This window comes from Cyanistes caeruleus, chromosome 8, assembly GCF_971803275.1.
Source record: "Cyanistes caeruleus chromosome 8, bCyaCae1.hap1.1, whole genome shotgun sequence".
NCBI lineage: Eukaryota > Metazoa > Chordata > Aves > Passeriformes > Paridae > Cyanistes > Cyanistes caeruleus.
Genome location: NC_141708.1, coordinates 37,731,566 through 37,751,988, shown reverse-complemented (window position 1 = coordinate 37,751,988; position 20,423 = coordinate 37,731,566).

The window sequence follows — 20,423 nt, the reverse complement described above, 5'->3', positions numbered from 1 at the left end:
GATAGGAACTGCTGCTCATTAAACCTTTGGTGAGAATGCAGTTTTGGCTTTGCAGCCCTGTGATATATGTTAATAAGAAATCTATATCATTTAATAAATGTATGTATGGAGTGAAGATTTTATTTTAGTCCCTCTCTCAGCTGCTTTGCAGGTCTTGGCAGAGCAGCACTGGCACATATTTAAGCTTCTTCAGGCTCAGTGGAAATTAATTTCTTCTCAAGTTTGTGCTCCAGAAAATGCTTGTCTTCACCAAACTCTTGTGAAGATCTTTGAATTTCTGAAAAAGAAATGAAAGATACTGTTTGTAGGAATTAATTAGGATACTCATGGAGATCTTCCATTCACACTCACTGTCTATAGCTGAAAGCAAAGGCCAGTGATCTGAGGTTCTGTGACTTCAGAGGTAGTTCTTGAAAGATTTTTTTTTTTTTAAATTGAACTCACACATGTATTGAAAAGGCCCAAATAATTTTCCATAGATTTAAAAACTTGTATTTTCTATCACCTCTCTTCTCCTGGAAAACTGATGTGCATGGGAAGCAAATTGGATAAGGCAGGTAAAATAATGACGAACAGGACAGATAAGGGACCTTGAGCTTTTCTTCTTGCTGGCTGCGAAGAGACAGAATCAACTGAACTTCCTCCTTTGTGCTTTCTCACATGTGCACTTTTAGAGTGCTTTGGGGATGGTTTTTTGAGTTGGTTTTCCCATGTTTCTATACAGTCCTTTAGTTCTTTAAAGGGGAGATTTCAGAATGCTCCTTGCTCAGGCTGTGCCTGTGTCCTACCCTGCTGCTGTTGGTGTAGGAACAGTGCTGGGAGCATTGTGTCCCTGGAGAATCTGAACACTCTAAAATCACGCAATTGCATTTTCTTGAGGCGCTACCTCTGCTTAAAATTTTTGCTGAGGTTTGGCTGGATGAAGTTGCACCAGACCAGTGAGATCTGTTGGGAAATTGCTCTCATGGTATTTATAGCTCAGTATTGTCCCCTTCCTGGTAAAGGCATGTTCTGCTGAGGTGGAGAAGGAATTCAGACATTTGCTGGCTCAATATAATGGATTTTTTTATGCTTTTTGCATGGAGGGAAGGTACAATGGAACGTTTCTTTTTTTTTTTTTTTTCCTTGGGAGATAAAATTCTAGCTTGCATTTAAGTCATCTGCTGCGTCCAGCAAATCTGTTGGACTAATCTGGATTAAAGCAGCTGGAAATTCTGTTACAGGGACCTATAAAGAGCTGAGAGTTTGGTAGAGGAAGGCATTTGCTTACTCCTGGGACTGGATATTGTGTGCCTTGTGCAGAAGGGAACACTCAGGAGAGATTGGTATGGGGAGGGTAGGCTCTCAGACATGGTCAGTGTGGTCCTTTTTGTTTTGATTTTGGGATTGTCTGAGCAGCTTGGGGTGGGAGTTTGGGCACAGCAAACCTCTGCTGTGATCCAAGACTTCCTGAAGTCATCATATACTAGCTGGTAGACGCTGTTCTCCCCTTGCGTCTACAAAATGATATGAAGTCTTAAAAAACATCAACCCAGAAGGAAGAATTGATCTGTTGGAGTGATGGAAACCAGTCGCTGGTACTACAGGACCCATTTCTGTGGTGTCAGTTCTTCTCACTGGTCTTATTTCTTCTGTAAATGTATTTCAAGCTATGAGTTTATTTTATTCTCTCTAATCCCTTGAACAGAATTTCTAAAGCTGAGTGGATGCATGTTTCTGTATCCCCATCCTACTTCATCCCAGGGAGCCTGGAAAGGGCAGTTTTGCAGGGAGGTTTGGTGTGACCACTCAGACAAGAGCAGATATTTCAAAGAACACCAGTTTGAGCAAAACCATGGAGGCAGTGATGGTGTCTGAACTGCTTCACTCGGGGTGCTGAAGCATTGCTACACCTTTATAAAACAATGTACTAACTAGAAAAATATTGGCTTTGATACCTGTTTTGTTGATTCTTTTCTAAATGCCTGTGAGGAAATTTTAATTGTATAAATTGCCTGTGTTCCATTCTTACCTACAGGGACATATCTGGATTATACTGATGGTGGATAATTATTTATTTTTTTTGTACCTGCTCTGCGGGCTTCAAGTGTGAAAAACTTTTATTCCCCATGTGATGGTTTGATATCTGCTGAAGAATCTGGTCAAAGTCACTGATTTGAATGTTGTTTTTGCTCCAAGAATATCTTAGAAGTATCTGTTTCCTTGAGTGAAATGACACACATTGCTTTTAAAATGTGATTCATATAAAATGAACCAAAACTGAATAAAACTCTAGTGACGGAGTAATTGGGGCCATGTTATAATCAAATGCTGAAAGAACTCAAAACAGGAAAATTAATTGTTGCTATTCTTCAGCTATCTGTGCAGAAGAGATTCATTTTCTGGTGTTAATCTTCCTTAGACTTTGGAGCTGCTGTTCACACATACAATAGAAATAGAGATTGGGACATTATATGAATAGTTAGGATGAAAAGTGGTAGAAATTAAGAACTGGTGGTTTTTTAAATTACTTTAAAAATACTTCAGTTAATATTTGGGGTGTATTTGTCAGCACTGAAGGGCTTAAATTTCAAATGCTGAAATTACTTGGAAAAGAATTAAAATCTCCCATGGAAATAAATGTAAGTACTTTCAGTTTGAAGTCCAAGCAAATCTGTAATTTTCACAGCCAAGAGCCAAACCAAAGCTGTGTATATGAAAAGAGAAACATAATTAAGAGATGTAAGCTCAATAGTAATCTTCTTGTCCAAAATGCATTTATAATCATACTGTAGTTGGAATAAGGATGAAGTTATGGAAGGTTAAGCAATGAAACCAGAGTTGTTCGCTTTTGTCCTCAGATCAGAATTGTCTGCCTTAGCAGACAGAATCATGCTTGGGGTCTTACTATGCACATTAGAAAAAAAAACCCAAAAAAACCAAAACCAAAAAACAAAACCAAACTGATCAGTACTTGTAAAAGAGGATCTGTGCTTGAGAAGCAGCTCCTCGAAAGTGGTGGTTGAGTTGAAGCCTGGCAGTGCCAGGGCTGGGGCACAGCCATGAAATGATGCCCAGATGTGATGCAGTGATCAGAACACTGCTCAGAGGGTGGGATGCAGGATTGCTCAATTCTTCCTTGCTTTGATGAGGCTCTGAAAGGAAAATCCTTGTGTGAGAAGTGAACAGGGCTGGTATAACAGATTAGTGTAAGACATCCTTTGAGCCAAAATGCAAATGGAGGGGAGTAGCACTGGAGATAGAAAGGAAACAGGGACCTGCTAAAAAAAACAACCTTGGTGTGTGTGAATTATGCTGGAATCAGTGCAGGCTGCATCAGGGAATGAGGTGAGCTCCTTGTGCATCACCTGCCCCGAGGTGACTGCTCTGATGTGTGACCTGGCTTGAGGGCATCCAGCAGTGACTGTGACTTAAATTTGCTTCTCAAGTTTTAGAAAATGAGGGGGGTGTAGGAATCACAGGATCCCAGGATGGCTGAGGCTGAAGGGAGCTCAGAGGGCAGCTGGTGGCACCTCCCTGCTCCAGCAGGGCCATCCCAGAGCACAGGGCACAGCATTGTGTGCACACAGCTGTGCCACAGCCCCAGGCAGGAGAGCCCACAGCCTCTGTGGCCAATGTGTTCAGGGCTGGGCAGTGGCCAGGGAAGAAGTTGTGCCTCCTGGCCAGGGGGAATTGCTGCCATCAGGCCCTGCCCGTGGCTCTGGTGCCATTGCTGGGCCCCCGGAGCAGAGGCTGGGCCCTGCTGGGAGCCCTCCCTGCAGCCAGGGCCAGCCAGGCCTGAGGGCCCCTCTCAGCTGGGGCTCCTCTCCAGGCTGAGCAGCCCCAGCTCCCTCAGCCTTTCCTGGGCACCCAGATGCTCCAGGCCCTTCCTTCCTCAGCTGCGCAGCCTCCGCTGGCCCCGCTCCAGGAGCTCCCTGGCCCTGCTGTGCTGAGGAGCCAGAGCTGGACACAGCACTCCAGAGCTGCCTCCAGGGCTGCCCACAGGGCCAGGATCCCTCCCTGCCCTGCTGCCAATGCTCCTCCTGCTGCCCCCAGGATGCCATTGGCCTCCTTGGCCCCAGGACACTCTGCTGCCTCAGGGACAGCTCCGTGTCCCCCAGCACCCCCAGGACACTCTGCTGCCTCAGGGACAGCTCCGTGTCCCCCAGCACCCCCAGGACACTCTGCTGCCTCAGGGACAGCTCCGTGTCCCCCAGCACCCCCAGGACACTCTGCTGCCTCAGGGACAGCTCCGTGTCCCCCAGCACCCCCAGGACACTCTGCTGCCTCAGGGACAGCTCCGTGTCCCCCAGCACCCCCAGGACACTCTGCTGCCTCAGGGACAGCTCCGTGTCCCCCAGCACCCCCAGGACACTCTGCTGCCTCAGGGACAGCTCCGTGTCCCCCAGCACCCCCAGGACACTCTGCTGCCTCAGGGACAGCTCCGTGTCCCCCAGCACCCCCAGGACACTCTGCTGCCTCAGGGACAGCTCCGTGTCCCCCAGGTCCTTCCCCCCAAGCAGGTACCCCCCAGCCTGCACTTGTGCCTGTGGTTGCTCCTGCCCAGATGCAGTGTCCTGAAGAAGAAGAAGGTAATGAGGTGATGCAGAATGGCTGATGTTGTCTATCTGCATTCTTACTCGATTCTGCTGGCTGGTGGTGTTGAAATTCAGCAGAAAATGAGCCCATTTTTGTTCCAGCTGCTGCTCAGAGATCAGTGGGGCTGAGAGTGGCTGAATTTCTGATTAAAGCTAATTCAGCACCAAAATTCTGGTGGAGTGCAGAAGATGTTGCTTGAGCACAGATGTAATATTGTGCAGGTACCAATGTACTCCTGAAGGTCTGCTGCCACTCCATAAGGACTCATGATCCAGATCCAGGTTTATTGGAGCTCCAGGAAAGCAAGTTTGGGATTGAACTAACCAACATAATGTAAATATGAATGTAAATATGTGTCATGACAGAATGTGTAGTCAGAGAGATCTAAGAGCGCTGCCTGAACAGATGGATATTCCTGGTGTGTTCCAAAGTGCAAAGCTCACCTGGAAGTGTCCCTTCAGGTGGGGACCAGAGGCAATCCATTGACCAGTGCTGAGCAGGCAGAGATGTTCTCTTCCTCCAGAGGTATTTTCTTCCTCCAGCCCTTTCTGCCCTTGTGCTTCCTTATGTTATAAATTTGGGCCTGTCCCAGTGGAGTGGAACAACCACAGAGTTTATAGCACTAAACAGAGGAGCTAAAAGCAAATATTCCTTTTGTCTCCTCTAAGAAAATGTAAGAGTGAATTGGATTGTGGCCATTTCTTTGAGCACATAAGCTTGATTTAATTTGGCAGCATGGCCATAACTGTGTTACCCTGATACACCAGCAGCTCTGTTTCAGTTCTGTATTTTTATTCTTATTTTTTTTCCCCGCTTTGTTGCTATTCTGAAAGCTTTATAGCTGATTTGGGCTGTTTCTTTGTCAGCTGAATGCAAGGTGTCCCTCTTTGCCAGGCCCATTCATTGCCCTGCTCTGATAAGGCCCTTGTTTGTGTCTGGGGCATAGGCAGGACTTGCTGGGAACAGAGATGCCCACAAGTTCCTGGGCATGCTGAGCTAGGAAGTAATGAAGGAATTTCAAAGCCAGCTAATTTTTTCTCTCAGTGCTTTGTATCAGCACGTGACAGGGAATTGGCAGTTACTGGAACTTCTTACCAAAAAACAGTTATTTGCACTGAGCTTCTAAATCTAAATTTAATTTCCCCAAAATAAGGCCCAAATTTGCTCTTATTACTGAAGGTAAATTTAGTAATTTTAAAACATCTAAATTTAGGCTTTCAAATAAACCCTCACACTGAAGATATGGTTCCTAGGCACTTGGGGGCTCATGAACCCCTGACTGGGTTTAATTTTGCCAAAATGATCAGTGTTTGGTTAAACTCATCTTGGGTTTGCAATTACTGTGTTTTCGCAGTAGATCACGGTTCAAGTTAAAAAAAAATCACAACCAAATACCAAAATACCTCAAGGTTTATAACCTTTGATGCTGACAAAGTTTATATTTTTTTTAAATATATGCCAAAATTGGTGCTTGCATGGACAACCCTCTTTTAGCCCATTTAGTCTTATTCCATCAGGAACACTGGTGGTAAGAAAAGCCACTGTAGTGAGGGTGGGGAGGCCCTGGCACAGGGTACCCAGAGAAACTGTGTCTGGCTCTGGAAGTGTTCAGGGTCAGGTTGGACAGGGTTTGGAGCAGCCTGGGATAGTGGAAGGTATCCCTGCTCATGGCAGAGGACTGAAGATCTTTATGATGCTACTGAGCTCAGAATGGTCGTTCCCTCTCTTGTTCTTCCACATTCTGTCTTTTCTCCATTTTTGCTCTGTATTGTACCTAGAATTTTATAAGTTTGAAGTATGACAGCATTGTGGGTAATCAGCACTTGTTGGCAGGCCCAAGCAACTTCAAGATTTATAAATTGAGATTACTTCTGGTCTGTTGTAGATTTGGGAACACTGCTCCAAGAAATATAAATAGTTTTTTTTAATGGTTTTGTTTCCAGTTAATGCAAATGAGTCTATTAAAGTAACAGCAGAAACTTACTATTATATCCAAAGCAGAATTGCACAATACAGTTCTTTCAGTACTGCTACAGTTGGGGTAAGTCAGTGAAAAAATCAACAGCATGAAATTAAATAAGAGACCTTTCCCACAAATGCTGAGTTCTGGAAGTGCTGTAACGCAAGTTTTGCTCAGTGTCCTTTGGTTTTGTAGCTGGAATATGTCTCACAGTTCAAACTCCCCCTCAAATGCTCAGTTCTAGTGTACAGTGGCTTGGTGGTTTGTTTTTGGAGTTTTTTGGTTTGTTTGTTTTTGTTTTCTTGTTTTGGTTTGGATGGTTTTTTTGTTTTTAATTTTGTTGGGGTTTTTTTTACTGTAATTCCTTGTTTTTCCGTCTCTGTGTGAGCGGTGATTTGAGACGAGGTTTGTTGGGTATTTGGTATCTGCATGCCGCAACTTAACCTGTGGTCATGAAAAACAGGTTTACTTGAATCAAATTTAAAAGAAAAAAGAAGTTTATTGAAGCTGTGAGTTATTGGCAGGAGCAGGCTGAGACCCAGGTTCAGAATGGGCTCATGGTGCTGTCTTTGATTTGCCCCTGTGCTGGTAGACTCAGGTTTAGTCAAACCAATACAGCTCAGAGTTGTTGTCCACTCCCAGCCTGGTGTCTGGGTTCATGCCAGTACCACTGACCTTCCTGGACTGCTTCCAGGATCTTCCACATAACTATTTTGCTTATTAACTGTGTTTCCAGATGATGTTTTCCACCTGGCTTCTGGGAGCAGATGGCAGGTCAGAGATGAGATGATTATTCTTCAGTGGGAGCGTCACTGGAGGCATTTTGACATATCCTACCAAGATACTTCTCTTTTGACTAAAGCCCTTCTAACTTGTAAGGGTGTCTGCTATTGATAAAAGCTCAGTGGTTTATGAAAGGTGCCCCAAATAGCTGAAGTTCAGTTTCTTTTTAGACCACTGAGTGAAAACCTCTCCTTTATTGGTTCTAATGGGAGCTGAGAAATCCAGTTCTGGCATTTTGGTGGCTCCTGAGAGCCCTCCACTGCTCTGTGCCCTGCTCAAGTAGTGCAACTAATAAATTATTCTCTTAAGATCTATTGATGTTGGATATTGCATTGGGAGTTTCATGAAATCACTGCTGTTCCAAAAAATCTTTTGGAGACCACAGGTGAGTTCTGTTAAAAGAACAGGGGAACAGAATTGAACTCTGTTGTAAGTCTGAGTGCAAATTTGCATACTTTGCACCAAAATCGGAGTGGAGAAAATCCAATTGACTGTTCTCCTGAAATGGTTGACTAACCTTTTGTATTAGGAAGAATATAAATATTATTTTGGGTACTGAGGAGAGTGTGTTTAGGGCCAAACACTTGATATGCTAAACAGTGAAGCACACATTAAGTTTTCAGCATTGTACCTTAGTTAGAATGAGTTACTGGTGGTTACTGCAATCTGCTGGGAAGCTGGGCTCCAAGAGTGGGACTTGTTGAAGTCCTTTCAGCAGCCCAGTGTGTGAGTTAAGCTTCTGATAGATTCATTTAGGGTTAGAGGGTGTTTTAAAGCAAATTAAAATACCCTAATCACCTGTCATTGCTGTTGGTGTGCTTGGGGAGATGGCATGAGGGCTCCCAGGTGAGGGACACATGTGCAGGCATCCTCTCAAGAACTAGGATGCAATTAAGGACCAAGCCAGTGCCCTGCTTTGTCACTGCAATCTGAAGGAAATGCAATAGCCAGAAGTGAACACCTTGAGGCTGATGGTATGGAGTTCTTTGTGCCTTTAAACTTCTCTGAATGTGAGGGTGTCTTTCATACTTGTTCTGATCGCTAAGGTCCCTTCCAACCCAAACCATTCCACGATTAAAGGACTTCCTGTTTTTTGCCAGCATTTTGAAAGCTCCAGATCTGTACTGCAGTTTAGGAAATGTTTCTCAGTAAAGGGCTTATTGGCATACATAGTGAATTGTCTTGAAATATTGAAGCTTTGAACTTAATTTTGATGGAGAGGTTGTAAATAATAACAATGTGCTAGGGATCCTTCTACCTTGCAGATACTGAGACAGTGGTTATTCATATTAACATTTCCTGAATTTCCTGAGCCTGTGGATGGTGCTTCTTTATAAAGAGTCGAGAACATTTGAAGGGTTTGTGACTAAAAATCAACTCCATTAGTTTAAGTTGCAACCATTGATGTTATCAAAGCTGAGCATATGAAAGATGCTATAATAGATGAGAAATAGGGTACAGTTGCTCTTTTGAACTATAGAAAAAGCATATGGGCCTGCATGTATTTGGGCTGTAATGAAGATCCAAGGAAGTCTCCTGTTGTGGTTCTTTGTCTTCTTGTGCTGTGCACATTCTTTGTGCACCCAAATAATGGGTGTTGTTGCTATTTTTATTTTTTATTTTTATTCTATTTTTATTTTTAGTGTCTACCTGCTCAACAAGAACCTGGTCCTTTGTGAAATATCTGCAGACTTTTCTTCTAAGGACCAGGCTTTTAAATCTCATCCACTGTCAATTACTTGTGTTTGGATGTTAAATATTTTAACCAATCAATTACATCAGAGCTGTTAGATATTGAAGAAAATAAAGCAGGGCTTCTCATGGTACACGTAAAGGGAAGCTGCCTCAATCCTTTATAGTGCTGGGCTTCCTCCCCTGAGAAAGCTCTTTCTGCCCCACAAGCTTTGGAAAACTCTCCCCATAAATACCCTTAGGAGGTCTCTTGGTTTAGATTTCTCCTTTTAAACATTCTCCTTTGGTTTGCCACCTGCAGGTAGACTGGGCTATAAATAGCACAGGTAGTAACTCATTTATTTTTCTTCTCACTTGGCTTATGAAATGCTGATTTGCTTGTACTTGCATTTTTGTGCTATTCTTTACCTTCCAAACCAGTGGCTTTCATCCAAATTTTCAATTAATGCTCTTTGTTCTTCCTATTCCTCTCACTTCTACAAATAGGACTTTTTTTCCTTTGGCACTTTGCTCATTGCTGTAGAAATTTTACAGAATTGCAACGTGTGTTCCATTGCATGGGTGTTACTTTAATGGAAGAAAATCTATCTTAAATTAGGATTTGAGAGGTACATGTAGATTTCATGCAGGTCAAATATAAACCTGTTAAACTTGAAAATACAACTGATGGTAGAACTCATTCTTCTCCACTGTAGTAGTTTGAAAACTAAATTTAAAGAAAAACTTTGATTTTAAACTTCCCTGATCTGACAATTTTATAATTTTCTATTTAATTCAGTGCCATTTCAGTGATCTGCCTAGCTGGCCTCCTCAAAATAAAAAGATCCTTTTCCTTTGCTCTCCAAGTAGACAATGTTATTTTGTCAGGTATCACCAGAAGGAAGCTCACAGGGCAGGGACTGGGGACATCCAATTCACAATTGGGGATTGTGAATTGAAACTGGATTCCAAGGCTGGTAGTTAAGTACTGGCAAAAATACCTAAAGTAAATAATTTTTTTACTTCTTGTTCTAAACTTGGCAATGACCATTAGAGTTAAAAGCTGTAACATCCTATTATCCTGACAAATTTTCTGAGAAAACTTGGGAATGGTACCATTGGGGTTGGCAAGTGAATTACCAAATGGCTGCATTCCCCTGCTGATGATGGATCTACATCATGTTGCCACAGTTCTATGAAGTAACTCAAGAGATACTTTATGCTCTTCTGCTAAATGTTTTTTATTATTTTGTGAAAAGTTATTAGTTAATAAAATCTCTTACATCTCGCTGAAAGACTGACAAATGACAGTAAAATGTAAAAGATCCTGTCTCTGTCCTTTCAATATGAAAGTGATTTTTCTTGCACAAGGTTTACATCTTCTTTTCTTCATTAATACAAATTATTATTGTGTCAGTAATTCATTGCAGAGGACTATGTGGGTCTCCCTGACTGCATGGATTTTTAATCTTAGTGAATTCAGCAAGCAAATCAATGAAATTGCATTGTGAAAGAGGACAGGGAAATAAAGAAAATACTCTTCTCACGTATAGTAGTGTGGTTCTGTTGTGTGCTGCTTGGGTTATTTGTGCTGGGTTGCCAAAACAAAAGCTCTCCAGCTGAACACCAGGATTGTTAATGGAGCACGACATTTTTGGGTTTCAAGTGCCAGGAGATGAAGAAAATGAGAGAAAACAATGAAGTGCTTTACATTCCACTGTTTCTTTTAAGTACCATTTTCTTTTGTGTAATTGCCTTGGTCCAACCATATGAAAATGACCATCTTGTGTTTAAATGTCATTCCTTTTTTTTTTGTTGTTGGTTTTTTTTTTTTTGGTTGGCTGGTTGTTATTTTTTGTTGGTTTTGTTTTTTTTTTAAAATGAGAACATTTGGCTTCTTAAAAGCTTGAGCATTTGACATTCATTATTTCTTCCATTCACTCCTGGAATAAATTAGACAAATTGCAGTAGTTCAAGAGAGATGGAAACTGCCTGTAATCAGGACACACAAACAAAATGTGTGGTGAAGGAGCAGTGCCAGCTATGGCTTCTTATATCTGCTACCTCCTACTCTAGTTTTAATGTATTTATTTTATTTTCTTTCTTGTGGCAGTAACCTGTGTTCAGCCTGAGGGTAAAGGAGCTCAAGTTCCTGTTTGATGCAAAGCATTTGCACCCACTCATTCGGGGAGAAAGACACTATCTCTGTCACATGGAGGTGCCTCCTGGTTGTGAAGTGTATTTTGCTGTGGCAGGCCACTTAACTGTGTTATATTGGAAGCAGTATGACTGGGAAAGAAGTTTTGTGTTTATACCTGAAAATGCTGGGTCCTCTGTCTAGGAGAACCTGGAAACATCCAAGTTTCTGGGCTTGAGAAGGTGCAGTGATATTGAGGGTGGGATTCATCTGACCCTGAGATCAGGTCAGTTCGTCATAGTGTGGTGCTAATAACGCCTAGGCTGTAGGTTTGATCCTTGTAGGGGCCATTCATGTAAGAGTTAGACAGATGATCCTTGCAGGTCCCTTCCAACACAGAATATTCTGTAATTCCTGTCTTAATTAATACCATTGGAGTAATGGTGTCTGTCTTGGTGGGAACTCTGAGCCAAGGACACAGGCAGAGGAGATCCCACAGAATTTGTCCATCTACTTTCCCAAATAAAAACATAAAACAATGAAAATAATTTCCCCAAACCTTTGGACTGGCTTTCATTGGCAATTTAATGAACCATATTTTGGGTGATTTTGGTTTTTTTTTTGTTCCAAAACAACCAACTCTCTCAATAGGTACATAATTATCTAAAGAGCTTTTCTTGTCGAGCTGAACCTCAACAAATGTTTGTCTATGCCAAACCAGATCACAGGTCCTGATTCAAGAGTTTGAGATATTTCTATTAATTATTTCTCCCTCTTATGGCTTTGATCCTGGATTTTTAAATCTGTAATGATGGTCTCTGCTCTTGGGCTTTGAGCCCTGGTGGGATTCTTTTCCTGACATGACAGAACTGGATCTTTGGTCTGGTCTGTGACTTTCCTTGCACTTGGCATCCAGGAGTTTGTTGGTCAGGCCATTTAATTTGTCATTTATGTGGTCTCTGTTCTTGACCACCAGGAATAAAAATAAATATGAGTCATATGCCTCTTTTTGAACCTCAGAATCAGCTACCAGAGCACCAGATTTATTAATACACTGTGAGAAGCTATTAGCTTTTATATGGAATAGAGAGATGGGTTTGGTTTGAGATTTTTAGTTTTCAGAATTAAGAATTTAATGTAATATTAGAGCAGGCAGGATGATGTACAAACTGTCTTTTTCTTGGGAGAGAAGTCAGGACTTGCATGGCTTTCTAGCTTTTGAGTGTTGCTGGGTTTTGATTTTTGGGAGGGGATTTTGTGTGGGGCTTGTTGGGTTTTTAGAACTTTTTGTTGTTGTTTTTGTTGTTGTTGATTTGTTTTAGGGTCTTTTTTAGTGTTTTTGGTTTTTTTTTAAAGTGGACTGATATTTTGAATCCCCATCTCTCTCATAAGCAGACATAATGTTAATCTTTGGCATTTTTTTTAATCTTCTGATGCATAAGTGATGAAATCACATATTCCATCTGTTTTCTGTGGTGTTATCCTGCAAAGGTAATAGAAAACCACAGGTAATAATTTCCTTTTCTAAGCTGGTGGATGCCACATACAGCCTTTCCAGCAGGTCGCCTTTTGGGACAAAGGGATGCTTCACCCCAAACCCTGTGTGCAGCTTCCAGTCTTGAGCTAACATCCCATTTCAGACTGATCCTTCTCAGTGCTCTCAGCTTCCCTTTGGAATGTAAAATTTGGAAGGATAGCCAGCAGGAAGACTGAAGTTCTTCTTGGAAGAACTGGGCCACATGCTTGTAGTGGTGTTGTGACAAAAATTTCAAATTTCATACAGAGCAGCTCATTTGGATGGATTAGAGTCAAACAGTCCTCATGTCTCAGGTTTTCCCTTTGGTCAGGGGTTTTTACCATCAGGGAAATTAGAGTGTGAAAGTTTCAGCAGAGACTTGTAATTGTGGGTTATCCCCAGTCTTGTCAGTGAAAAGAAGTGAGTTTCTGAAGGCTTTGACATCCAAATTACTCACTCCCTCCTGGAAATCAAGATAAATAAATATTTGTGGCTCTTGTGAGTTTGCTTTCCAGTGACTTCCTTCCTCAGTGTTTCCCATTTTTTGAGTGGGATCTGGCCTTCCCGTACATTTAACCTCCTCTGACAAAGATGAGATGGTGTTTCTTGAGGTGCAAAAGGCAGAATGGTTATGTAAAAAAATTCTTCAGGACATTGGAGGATTTCTTGTAAGTGCTTAGACTGGCCACTATGGGTGGTGCTGGTGTTTTAAGGATGCTTGAGCAGACAAAGTCTCAAAGTTTGCTCTTAGTTTTTTTAATGGAAGGTTTTACATCATGGAGATCCAAAAGATGGATCCAAGCAGGAGTGTTGCTTAGAGAAAAATGTAAGACAAGAGTGTATTACAGCTGAAAGCTCTGATATTCATACTTTGTCCTTTAACTTAGATGAGGGTGTAAGGAAATACCGTTTATCCCTGGATTTAGGTGGTTTGAGACATTACTGTTCAATCTGTTTGGATGTTCAAGGTTCACTAATAGCGACTTTTAAGGCTCCATGTTTATTTATTTATTGAACAAATTCTCATTAAAATAACCCCAAAGCATACAAAAAACCCCAGCCACGCACCAAAAATACATAATAGGTCAACAAGAGGTACCAAAGCACTGTTAAATATGCTCTCAATAGGAAATTTAGCTTGCAAAGCAGAGTAACAGGTATTGGTAAACATCAAGTGAAAGACCCTTTGGATGTATGAATTCTAATTTCTACTGCACATCTGAATTCTTACACTCTTAAATTCAAAGGAATTGCATTTTAGTGATGTTATCAGCAGCATGTGATGGAGTTTGAGTAGTTCTGAAGCCCTGTAGCTTGGAGATGGCAAAGCATTTTTTTCTATACTGAGTGAAGACTATTGTTTTGTCCTTGAATGGCTTTAAACTTTGTTTTTTTTAAAAAAAAAAGATGAAAATTAATGGTGCTGTTGCATTTGTTGTTTTTCTTCCCTATTTTGCTTGTAACCCACATTTTACAGTGCAGCATTATCCTTTCTTTCACCCAGAAAAGACGGGAAGGAACTCTGGGAAATCAAGGTGGATTCAGTTGACATGGTGTAGCTCTGTTAGGGCAAAGAGCTGGGCAAATCAGCTCAACAAGGGCAGAACTGCTAAAACCACGTTCCTGATGGGAGATGCTTTCCCTAGGAGGCTTTCCCTGGGATGCCATCTCCCCTCTTTAGGGTAAAGCTTGATCCCAGTGCAGTGCAAAAGTCTGAGTCTGGGGGGGACTATAAGGACAGGAATTCTCACCTGGAGGGGCTTCCCAGCCTTGGGAATTAAGATCTGCTCATCCATGGGGATTTTTCTCACCAGAGGCAAATTCAAGTATGAACATGGACAGTAGATTTTTTTCAGCTCATAGGAGCTGAAAGGAAAAGTGGGGGGAGGACAACACAATCTTCTTTGGTAGGAGTATACAGAATTTCTTCTTGCAAGTCGTCCCTGCTCTGACAGACACCACTTACACAATCTCTGTGTACACAAGTGTGTGCTCTCTCAAGAAGCTTTCTGGAAATCTCTTCAAAATTAAGAATCCTGAAGTAATGCCTCTTGAGGCCCTGTGTGCCTATGAGTCTTTCAGGCAAAGAGAAATCTTGTTTTGTGCTTAAGTGAAGTTAAGTAGGACTAAAAGAAATACCTGAACTACATGACAACATTTCTTCTCAGCATTCCCAAAAACCTTTTCAGTTCAGTTTTTCTGCTGAGTGTCATTAAATCCTGAGGATGGTGAATAAATCCCAGTCACTTTAATCCTTTCAGAGATCAAATGGCAATAAAGAAGCACTGATATAATGGCCCTGGCAGTGCTGGAGCTGCAGCAGAGCAAGTGAAGGCATGTGTGCTTTATTAAAGGCTCCTTGATCCTGTGCTCTCTCCAGCTGATGCTTCCAGGGGTTCCTAGGGGTGGCCATGGAGGGGGCAGCTGCTGGAGACGGCAACAGGCTCAAGGCAAAATTGAGAAGATTCTGCATTAATTCATTATCTGTTTCTTAAAGAACACCATTTGCTTTCACAGCAGAATTCCTCACAGCTGCATGCACACCTTGCTGCCTCCAGAATTCGTATCAGATATGGATATCAGCTCAATAGCAGAGGAAGGAAACGGGTCTCTGCACATCAGTGCCATCTCTTCATCATCCTGCTGTAGGGAAGCACAGAGTGTAATCAGAGTGATCCCTTTGCTCAGCTGCAGGAACAACACAGGGTCTGATTTCTGCTTGTTGAGTCTGCCTGCAGAGCTCAGGGAAATATTGAATATAGTGTTTTTGAGGTTCCTACAAATCAGAGGTTGCTTCATAACAATTGATCAGTATGTTTGAAAAGACCCAACAAAAACCCAAACCCCAAAATTTGCCATCTGGTACATTGCTACCCCTGTTACTTGAGATATTTTAAGCAACCCTCCATGCACATCAAAATATAATTATTGAATCCAGAAACACGGCAGCAGTTGCTGTATAGGCAAAAGGAAAACAAAAGGAATAACTGGAAGCAGCTCTGCCCAATGCCTCTGGTGCACCTGACTTACCACGTCTGTGGAAACATCTGTGTGTATTTGTACAGATATTTGGAATCATGGAATAGTTTGGGTTGGAAGGGACCTTAAAGTTCATCCAGTGCCACCCCTGACATGGGCAGGGACACCTTCCACTATCCCAGGCTGCTCCAAGCCCATCCAGCCCGGCCTTGGACACTTCCAGGGATCCAGGGGCAGCCACAGCTGCTCTGGGCACCCTGTGCCAGGGCCTGCCCACCCTCCCAGGGAACGATTTCTTTCTAGTACATGAAATTTCTACAACGCCAACTGTAGCTCCCCAGCTCTCAAGCTCTCCTGCTCCCTCACCTGTGAGGAGAGCTGTATTTTGGCATCCAACATGTTCTGCTCTGTGCTGTGCTCAAGCATGAAGGTCAGATGTGCCCAAGAACCCCATTTCAGGGAGAATGTGTGGGAAGAGCCTTTGCCTCACAGTAACAGTTTGTTACCATTCTGCTGATTTCTGACATTAACAGCAGCTGTGCCAAAGGATGACCTTTGTCATGGTGCTTTTCTGTCCTGAATTTCCCAAACCTGTGCACGTGGGCACTTAGGACAGTGTCAGCACCAGAGCCACTCAGGTGCTGTGTAGTCAAACAGCAAATGTGCTTCCAGACTCCTGGAGCAGGCTGTGACTGAGCCAGCAGTGCTTTGCACCAGCTTCTGCCAATCAATTTGCAGCTCAGTGGTTCCCTTCAGCAGCTCAGTTATTCTCATGCTGAATTATAAGGCTAGTTTTTTTCCTTTATTGTCATTGAAATGCTCCAGCTTTTGATTTAATTAAATCAGCCCCATCAGTTTCCTTCCAAAGCTATGCAAGAGTCCCAGTGCAGCACCACTTACAGCCATGTTCAATCCATTTTTCATTTGACTCTATCATTCATAATTGCAGGTATGAGAAAGTTTGTGGTGTTATCATCATGTGCTAATGTCAGTTCTGTGGTCCTTTTTCTTCATTTCTTCCTCTGCTGTTCTATTTCACATTGAGTGCATGAAATAAATAAATCCCATTTTCTCTGAAATATTAAAGGTCTGCACTAAAAAGTTGTCTGTTTGCAGAAATTTTAGTAGTCTTATTATAATCTAAAGTGGTTTAAGTTATCCTTGATGGCTGCTTGATGGTGCAATGGTCCAGTCCACCTCTCCATAGTTGTTGCATCTCTTGGCACAGAAAAATGATATGTAAATATAAAAATACTGGCCCCTTGTCCAGATGTATTCCTATAAAAGATGCTAAAAAACTAAAGTGGAGCAAACATTGAATTAAAAAAAAATTAAAAATCAGATTTGAATTCTCAGATGCTCTTGTTCAAGTTTGGAAATTCAGTCTCTAATTAGTCATTTTAAAAACTGCCATGGAATTGGGATTCTAGTCCCTGTTCTGCATAGTGGAAATTACCTCTGTAGGAATCAATAACTCTGACCTGCTGACCCCAGTGGTGCTGCCTTGCACCACCTTTAATTGAGAGGAAAACCAGTAGAAACAGTAGTTTTGGCAATAGATTTCAGCAGTCTTTGCTAAAAAGTATGATTGAAATACTTGTTCTACTTTCAATTCCTCAATTTCATCTTTATTTCCCTTTGTGCAAATCTGAGGACTTAATTTGTCTCCAGGACTCCACTGGAATATTTCTGTAGCAGACAAATTATTTGTCAGATAATGTTTTACAGGAACCTTCTCTTACTGCTCTCAAATGACATTCCTGAAAGCTTTTTCTATTCTTTTTAGACGGTCCCAGAGACCAAAAGAGTGCTCTGGGGTTAGGACTGACTTCCTTACTGCTGCCTTTGCCTGGGGAGAAGTTCTTTAGGAGAAGTCTAATCTTCTGAAGCAAAATCCCAACTGACTGGGGATGTGGTTCCCTCCAGTAATTAAAGTTGTAACTTCACACCAAAAGGTGCAGGATGGAGTCCTTGAGCTGGGTACCAGGTTGTTGTTTGTGATTTAGTCCTTAGATCTTACACTTACTGGGCTCATTGCAGCAAATCAAAGGATTTACTGAATGTGTGGGCAGGGAGGGGAGCCTTAGAGCAAAGACAAAATCCTGCTTCCTGCCTGGGAGATTTGGGAGGGGAGAGCTGGGAGTTGTGTCCCTGCCACCAACAGGGAGCTGGGGGTGCAGGCTGCATTTAAATGAGTGTGTTTAGATTTAGTCTGTGACAGCCCAGTGACGAGGCAGCTCCCTCTCAAAAAGGTTTCCTGCTTTGTCAGGTACCAGAACAGGATGTTATGGGCTGTGGGAGGGAGGTGTTGTCTGGGTGGGATTCAAGGAATTACAACACCAGGTAGGAGTAGGGGTGCTGCTCGCCTGGAATGCAGCTGTTGTGAGGCCATTCACATCCCCAGCTAAGGGGATTCCTTCAAGTGGAATGGTTTGGATTCAAAGGATTCAATTGGATTCAATTCCCATTCCACCCCTGCCAAGGGCAGGGACACCTTCCACTATCTCATGGTGCACCAAGACCTGTCCAGTCTGGCCTTGGACACTTCAGGGATCCTGGGAACAGCCACAGCTTCTCTGGGCACCCTGTGCCAGAGCCTCACCGCTCTCAGAGACAAGAATTCCTTCCTAATATCCTATCTAATCCTGCCCTCAGTCAGTTTGAAGCTGTTCTCCCTTCTCCTGACTCCAGGCTCACGTCCCAAGTCCCTCTCCAGCTCTCCTGGAGTCTCTGTAGGTCCTGAGCTCTCCCTGGAGCCTGCTCTTCTACAGGTGAACAGCCATGGCTCTCCCAGCCTGGCTCCAGAGCAGAGGGGCTCCAGCCTTGGGAGCATCTCCATGGCTTCCTCTGGATTCACTCCAGCATCTCCACATCCTTTGTGGAGAGCTCTGGGTTTTCGGCATTTTTTACATCTGAGACATGACCAAACCATGTTAGACCAGTAGAGAACAGTGAAGTGGTGACTCACTATGTTCATGGTGCATGATGGAAGAGCAGGGGTGTTTTCAGTGGAAATGAGTTTCTCAGAGACATTGGGGATAGTAAAGGGCTTGTCCTTTACTGCTGCCAGACTGCCCAGGCCCAGGGCTGATGGACTCTGAGAACAGGGAACAAACTGTGGTTCAGAGATTACAAATGTGGAGAAGTCCTTTTCCTGCCATACCATCAGGATTACCTCCGAAATTGTCCTTGGAGGATTTTGCTCTCTGAGAGATGATCCTTGTTTGCTTTGCAAGGCAGGAAAAGGCAATTCTGTGTTGCTCATGAACCTGTGCACCCTGGTGGAGATCCAGGGGAGAAAGGGTTATGTGTGGAGACATGGATTTGCTGCTGCTTCCCTTCCCTTAGATTTTTCTTTCCCTCAGACCAAGGTAGACCTTGCTCCTAGAAATCCCCATGTTGAAACCACTGCTGGCTGCTCCCTTTGATGTCCCATTTGTACCTCTCCATCCCTGTAACTATCTGATTCTTTTTTGCCATCTGGTTCCTGAATCTGTAGGAATTTCAGGATTGAGTTAAATTTGGGAATTGGCTAACATACCAGGTGAGGCCAGGGCCCTCTTTTCTTTTTCACCTGCCAATGTTTGAGCATTGCTGTCTATTTTGTTTGCTACTTTTGATAATTCTGAATTTTCTATACTGCCTTGGCAGAGTTGTGGGCAGAGGAGGATTTGGAACAAGGTGGAAAACATTCCCTGGAGCATTATGTGCATTTTGTCTTCCTTTCCAGCTGCCTTTTGAGACCCATCACAGTTTTTAGTCCATGTATTATTTCATGGCAGTGCTTTTGTTTCCTAATCAAGATGGCCTGAGGCACCAAGTGCCCAAGCCTGAGGTTCCCACTGAAAAACAGGACAATGATTTATTTTGACAAGATCTATTTACCATGAAATCGTGACCAGTGATGCTAATTTTACTGTCATTTTCAATTCATTATTAGATAAGCCCTTATTAGCTTTTCTAGCACTTTTTACTAAGAATGCTCTGACAAGCCTAAAATTGCATGGCTTTCAGATTTTGGTATATTGTGGGGTTTTTTTTCCCCTCTCCTCCCCTGGGACCATTCCCACTCAGAATTGTCACATGCAATGACACCAGATCAAATGAGCAAAACACTCTGTTGCTCAACACAGAGGGTTGTTTAGGCACAGACGTAAGATGTGCTCAAAGTCATTACATTATAAAAACAATTTTTTGAAGTATTTTAGGATATTTCAAACTCAAATTATGGTTTCTGGAGAGCATTCCAGCAGTATCCTTGCCTGATACATTTGAGCTTTCCCTGCCATGGGCTGACATTGATCCTGACTGACAGGTTTGAGTTATGAGGCTTGGTCTTTTCTGAAGATAAGTGCTAATATTTTGTAAACCAAATTATTTGAAAAGGCTTGTTCGGCACCTTCACCTGAGGAAAAGTTCTCCCTACTTGACTTGGAATGAAGGTTTGACTGCCACTGCTCTTTCTGGTGGTGTAATTCATTTATTCCCACTCCTCCCTGCTTGTGCCTCCCACAGGCATTAGCATAAAAGCAGTGTTACCACTAGATGGGCCTGTTTCTTTAATAAGCCATTGACTACCACTTGGAAAGAGAAGTATTTCAGGACTCCTCTGGTTGATATCACGTACATGTTATCTAACTGCTCCTTGACTGCACTTACTTGTCAGGCCATTAAAAAATCAGGCTTTGTTTAATCCATCAGCCTGTGCCATTCCACTGCTTTCCATGTATAGAATTAGGAAGATCTTTGGGACTCTGGAAAAAAAATCTTTTGGCTTATTTTAATTCATTTTTTTTTAA